This window comes from Geospiza fortis, unplaced genomic scaffold (genome assembly GCF_000277835.1).
Source record: "Geospiza fortis unplaced genomic scaffold, GeoFor_1.0 scaffold569, whole genome shotgun sequence".
Taxonomy (NCBI): Eukaryota; Metazoa; Chordata; class Aves; order Passeriformes; family Thraupidae; genus Geospiza; species Geospiza fortis.
Genome location: NW_005054621.1, coordinates 309,474 through 316,598, shown reverse-complemented (window position 1 = coordinate 316,598; position 7,125 = coordinate 309,474).

Sequence of the window (7,125 nt, the reverse complement as noted above, 5' to 3'; positions counted from 1 at the left end):
GGCGCCCCTCCCCCCCCCCCTGGCTGCCAGTGGCAGCTCCTCGGCAGCAGTGTGGGCAGCATTTGGTGGCTGGGTTCCAATTGTAATCGGTGTTTTTATGGCAGCAGGAGCAATCCGGAGCTAATCTGGATCCCAATCTGGAGCCATGGGAGAGGCCAGCGGGGTGGGAAGGGCAGAGGGGTCACAGTTCTGCCCCCACACTGACATCCAGGGTGGGAGCAGAGGGAAAATTCTGCTTTTTAGGAAACCACCTGGCTCTTCCCAGTGGAAAACCTCCCTGAGTGTCACTATAGGACACGAAACAACAGGATGCAAACTCGCTGCTCTTTCTGAGGTAAAAAAGGGACCTTTATTTTTGACTCCAACATTTCTAGATCTCCAAAAGTGACAGTAGGTTGGAGGGTGACAGTGCCACCTCTGCAATGACACTGGGCAAACCAACAGCCCATCAAATTTCTCCTCCTCCATAAAAGAATGCAAAACAAGGAGTTATTTACATGAAGTGCGTGAGGAAGTTTGTTACAAGAATGTAAACGTCAGAAGGCTTAGAAAAACTTAAAAAAATCAGGGTGACACCTGAGGGATCCCAGCAGGTTTTCCCTGCAGTGACAGGAGAGCTCAGGCACGTGTCCATCTCCACATGCAAAATTCCAGCTGAGCCAACCTGCTGCCCTTTGGGGACCCCCCAGCTCTCCCCATCACCTCCAGCCCCATTTCCCCTGGCAGGAATAGTGGATTTGTCTTCCCAAACAAGCTCTGGGTCTGCTGGTAGATAAAACCAGGGCCGGGAGACAAAAGATACAATGGGAAGGATTCCACTGATTGATGAATGGAAAAAGATATTTGCTTTTACAAGTAAACCTTAGGTTTGCTGATAAATGAAATTAGACATTGAAAGATGAAAGAAACAATGGGGGGAAACCCCTAAATCCCGTAAGAATTAAAAATTAGAAGGGAGGGTTGTACATTAGAGGGAAATCTTTGGTATCAGGTGTTTTGGGAAGTCTGTACCTCTCAAGTACCTCAGAAATGGGGAAAAAAAACCCTAAATTCAGTAAGAATTAAAAATTAAAAGGAAGGGTTATACATTAGAGGGAAACCTTTGGTATCAGGCATACTGAGGAGTCTGTACCTCTCAAGTACCTCAGCCAATGGGGAAAGAGAGAAGGGAAGTGCAGAAATTGGGATAAAAAGGGGGCCGTGTACTCCAAAAATTGGAGAGATCCAGGAGAATGCCCCACGGCCTCTCCCTTGATTTAAGTGAAAAGGACTCCTCTGTCTCCTTTTTGGACATAAATCTCTGGTGTTTCTGGGTTAATTTTCCTAACACCCCCAAGCATCTCGCAGCTCTGAAATCCCCCTGGCTGCAATCCCCGTTCCCAGCTCGCTGCCGCTGCCGTCCCGGCCGGAATTCCTCCTCCCCGCTCGCTCTGCAGCAGCTCTAAGTGCTTCAATGTGTTGGCTGGAGTCGGACAGTAAATCCTGATGGGATCCCGCTCCCTGCTCCGCTGCGAGGCTTTAGCGCAAATTGGATTTGCAAACCCCGCTCGGGTCCCGGTGCCCTCAGCAAAGCGCTCTAATCCCCGGCGGGCGCCGGGGGGAATCCGTGCGGCCGGGAATGCGGGAGAAGAGAGGGGAGAACGGGGGGGATTCCCGGCTTGGCAACGGCATCACCCGTGCTGCCCGCTCGGAAGGCTGCTGGGGGATGCGGGTGGGTGCTGATCCCGCGGGGATGGATGCTGATCCCGCGGGGATGGATGCTGATATCCCGTGGGGATGGATGCTGATATCCCGTGGGGATGGATGCTGATATCCCGCGGGGATGGATGCTGATATCCCGCGGGGATGGATGCTGATCCCGCGGGGATGGATGCTGATATCCCGCGGGGATGGATGTTGATCCCGTGGGGATGGATGCTGATATCCCGTGGGGATGGATGCTGATATCCCGTGGGGATGGATGCTGATGATCCCGCGGGGATCCCGCGGCTCCCCCATCCCAGTGCTCCTCCCCTCCCACCCTGCATCCCGCAGGAGGGCTGGGTCTGATTCCCCAGGGATGAGAGTGGGAATTGTTCAGGTGGGAGCTGAAGGCATTGGGATGCACAATGTCTCAGCGCACCTGAGGAAAAGGCAGAGGTGGAACCCCGGGAAAATCAGGAATTATTGCCTGGATATTTCCCAGGTGGAACCCCGGGAAAATCAGGAATAAACACCTTCAAGGTGTTTTTCCAAGGGGGAAAATGAGGCACCCTGCAGCACCGTGACTTCCCCAAGGGATTTGGGGAATCCACAACGGAGGAAACCCTACAAAACAGCCAAGCTGTGCTGTGGGAGGTGACCCCTCCTGCCTCTGGCCTATTCCTCCCTCCTTGATCCCACCAAGGGCTTTTCCTTTCTTGGAAAAAAGGAGATTTTTGCCCCCAGCGCAGCCGTGGCAGCTCTCAGATACCAGCGGTGTCGAAATGAGCCCAGAGCAAAGCACATCTGGGGCCTGGGCTCCGTCTCGCTGCCAAAATTTAAGCTTTTAACCCTCTTTCCCGAGGCACTGGGATTGTTCAAACAAGCCACAGTAATTAGTTTCCTCTGACAAACCGCCCCTTTTTGGCATCGGGAGATTTCTTAATTCCGGGGAGGGGGGGGCGTCGCTCCGGATCCAAAAATAATTGACATTTAGAGTCCAGGTTTTGGCACGAGAGGGAAAATTCGGGCTGGAAAAGCAGCAGCAGGCGTGCAGGAGGTTGGCACAGCAGCACCCAAAGGCGCCCAGCAGCGGGTGGGGGGTCCTGGGCTGGTGTTATCCCTGATTTCCTCCGGGGCCACATAAACCATGCTGGTTTTGGTGGGATTTCAAGCGATATAATTTGATTTTCTCTGCCCTTCAGCAGAGGGGATCTGTCTGCGGGGAGTTTTCCTGCAGACACCCCCACTCAGTTTCGATGTTTTTCATCTCGAGCCAGGCTCTGCTCCCGCTGCAGCCCTCGGGCAATACCCCGAGGAATTTTATCAGTAATTAATCTCTAATTACTCACCTCTTCCCGTGAAGGGCGGCTCTTGCTGCTGCTTAGACCTGACGGAATCGGCTTAGGGAGGGTTTTGGGTTTTGCTGCAGCCGCGGTGACCTTGGCAGGGCTGTCGCACCTTGAGGTGGGGACACTGGGCTGGGAGCACAAACTGGGAGCACAAACTGGGAGCACAAACTGGGAGCACAAGCTGTGTGCCCACCCCACAACGACTTTTAAACGCTTTGGCTGCTTTTTAGCTGGAAAGGGAATAAATATCCCCGAAAGGTGCAGGGTTTGATGATGCTTGTCAGAGCTGGGCGGTGTCGGGGGGCAGAGCTGGGCCAGGTGTCCCCCCAGGCCCTGCACAGACACCCCCAGGTGTCCCCGAGCCGCGCTGGGTGACACTGCAGGAGCTGTGCTGCATCAAACCCCGCTTTTATTTGCTGCTGATTTATATTGCAGCTGCATTCCCAGCCTCCGGCGGGATGGGGGAGAACCGCGGGAAGCCGAGGCTGGAGGGCGTGCAGCAGCATCATCTGCCCTTGCAGGGATGGGCCGAGCCCAGCCCGGGCTGAACTGGGACTGAACTGGTCCCAGACTGGTCCCAGCAGGGGTGGAAATCCCCGCGCTCGGCTCCGCATCCAGCGGGATCCCTCCCGCTGCGGATCCCGTTAATTAATGACATGAAAGCCCACGCGAGACCTCCGGGGAAGGAATCAGAGGCTCCGCCGCAGCTTCCCGGGGCATGGATTCTCCCGGGCGGGCCGGCAGCTCCCCCGCAGCCCAGCGCCGATGGAGGGAACGGGGACCCCGCGGGACGCGGTGAGAGGGGTCAGCACCGAGGCTTCCGTGCACGAGTCCAGCCCCAAAATGGGTCTGGGGGCAGCTCCTGGGGGTGGGGGGAGCCGGGGGGGTCGGGGCCGCGGGGTCTCTGTTTTGAGGCCATCAGAGCTGCGCTCCTGCTGGGATTTCCATGCCGGGGGATTTGCCTTCTCCCCGTGCAAACCGGGGGGCTCGGGCACAGGATGCTGTCCCTGCCATGCCGGGATGGCTCAAGGTGCCCCTTGGCCCTGGCACAAACTGGGATTTTCCTCCCCTGTGCTCCTTCCCCTCCTGGAAGAGTTCCCAGATCCCTCTCTGGCGGGATTTGTTCTGCTCCAACAGGAGCATTGGGGATTTGGGAATTTGGGACAGGGGTCTGGCCATGCTGGGGGGCTCTGGGGGTCCCGTGCCTGCTCATTCCCAAAGGTGATGCCCTCTGGTGTCTGGGATGTGGATATGGATGGGGCAGTGTCCCCAGATCCCTGCCTTGTCCTGGTGCCTCCTCCTTTGAGCTGGTTTGGCTTTGCCAAATCCAAAATGAGGGAAAAATGTCAAACCGAGTTGGGTGGGACTTGAGCCTGGGGGTGTGGAAGGTGTGGAAGGTGTGGAAGGTGTGGAAGGTGTCCCTGCCCACGGCAGGGGGGGCACTGGATGGGCTTTAAGGTCCCTTACAGCCCAAACCAGTCTGGGATTCCGTGATTCCATGGAATGGTGGGGATTTGGATGTGGCCACGGCAAGAGCTGCTCTGGTGGCTGGAAGCTCCCCAGGCTTCCTTCCCCAACCACGACTTGGCGCGGCCACCACCCCCGGCATCGCTCCCGGCACCGCGGGGTGCCCCGGCCCATCCATCCCCATCCCACCGGCTCAGCGGGGGAGGCTTTTTCTTATTATTTCCACCGTGTTGAGGGTGGGTTTGTTGTTCTCCAGCTGTTTGGAGAGATGTAAACCAAACCCGCCGTAATTCAGCCCGAACGTAAATGTCATGGCAGCGTGGGAACGAAGGGCTTGGCGCGCTCAGCCTGGGGCTCTGGGAGTGCTGGAGCTCCTCCTGCCCCACACCATCCCACCCTCCCACCTTCTCCACCATCCCACCTCCCTGTCCACCATCCCACCTCCTTCTCCACCATCCCACCTCCCTCTCCTCCACCTCATCTCCTTCTCCTCTGTCCCATCTCCCTCTCCACCCTTCGATTTTCCTCTCCTCTGTCCCACCTCCCTCTCCTCCATCCTATTTCCCTCTCCTCTGTCCCATCTCCCTCTCTACCCTACCCCATTTCCCTCTCCCCACCCCATTTCCCTCTCCCCACCCCATCTCCCTCTCCGCCCCAGCGGGTCCATGCCCAGCCCCATTCCCCTCCCTGGGGTCACACATCCCCCAGTCCTTCCCCAGAGGAGCAGGGCTGCATCCCAGGGCCGAGGCTGTGCCTGGTTTGTGGTCGGCCCTTTGGGGGGGTCTGGGGGGAGCTGGGGGAGAGCTCTGGAGCTGCTGGGCTGGGTTTCACCGAGGCAAAGCAGAACCATGTGTCCCACACCCCGCTCTGGCTCTGCAGGGGGAGGAGGAGGAGGAGCAGGGATGAGCTGAGAGCAGAGCTGGAGATGGGGACAGGGACATTTCCCCCTCCTTTGTGCACCCACTTGCTGTCAAAAGAGCAGGAAAATCCAACAGGTCCACCCCAGATCAGGGTATGGGGCTTTTTTCCCCTTTCAGTGCTCCCTGTTTTGGGGCCAGTTTTGGCATTTTGAGACCAGTTTGATCCAGGGCTCCAGTCCTCCCAGTTCAATCCCCAAGAAAGTATTTTGGGAGCTTGTGGTTAAGTTTTGCGGGAGGTCTGGTGCAATTTTGGAATGGTCTGAAGAAGTTTTGGGGAAAATCTGGAGGAATTTTGGGGACAGTGTGAGGAAGTTTTTGGGGAAAATCTGAAGAAATTTTGAGGACAATCTGAGGAAGTTTTGGGGTAAAATCTGAAGGAGTTTTGGGGACAATGTGAGGAAGGTTTTGGGGTAAAATCTGAAGGAGTTTTGGGGTAAAATCTGAAGGAGTTTCAGGGACAATGTGAGGAAGTTTTGGGGTAAAATCTGAAGAAGTTTTGAGGACAATCTGAGGAAGTTTTGGGGTAAAATCTGAAGAAGTTTTGTGGAAAATCTGAAGGAGTTTTGGGACAATGTGAGGAAGTTTTGAGGTAAAATCTGAAGGAGTTTTGGGGACAATCTGAAGAAGTTTTCGGGGAAAATCTGATGGTGTTTTTCTTATGGTCTGAGGGAGTTTTGGGGACAATCTGAAGGAGTTTTGAGGACAGCCTGAGGAAGTCTTTGGGGAAAATCTGCGGCAGTTTTGGGGAAGATCCGAGGCAGTCTTGGGAACAGTCTGTCTCTCCAGCACCCTCATCCTCTCCAGGACAGCCCAGCCCCATCCTGTGAGCAGGACCAGGCGTTGAGCCGGAGCTGCTGCTGGAGGAGCAGCCTCTGGAGCTGCTGCCCATGGAAATTGTTTAATTCCTGCGGGATGAGTCATGAGGAGCCGGGATTTCAAAGCAGCTTGGCTCCCATGTAAGGCGCTCAAATAAACAGCGTGTGGCAGGTGGAAGCTCTCTCTGATGTCCCATCAAGGCCTCTGTCTTTCCAAGCGCTTTGTGCTGCCAAAAATCCTTCGGCCACACCGTGGCTTCATCCATTCTTGAGGCTGGGCTCTGGAAAATAATGAATCAATGCCCGGAAACATGAATCGACGGAAAATTTATGGCACACTTAGAATATAATGTCTTTTGGGTCCTCTGCTTTGAAGCATCAGCGCTGAAAGTTTTGGCATCTCCTTCTTTCAACCTTTCAGCAAGGAGGATTTAGGGAAAAAAAAAAAACGCATAAATTCACTTTCCTCCCTCTGTGAGCTTTAAGGTGTCTGTGGACATCAGGAACAAATCCCAAGGGTCTGCTGGAAAAACTGGGAGCGGGGTTTAAAAATGAGAGGGATGGGGAAAAAGTGAGAGTGCGACAAGTGAGGGGCACCAGAGAACCCCAAACGCTCCACTTTTTGTGGGCAAAAAACGTCTGCTGGATTTTGATTTATCAGGAAAAACAAGTGGAAACACCGTCATCCCTGGATGTGTCCAAGGCCAGGTTGGACTGGGCTGGTCTGGGGCTTTTTAGAGGAAAAGAAACCAACAGCAAAGCCTGGAATAACTTTGTTGTTATTGTTTTGCACTTTGGAGCTGGGATTTGAGTCTTTTGAAAGGTCACAGGCGAGTGGGTGGGGGCCAGGATTTCTGGCTGCCGGAATGGGAGGCTGTTTTATGGGACGTG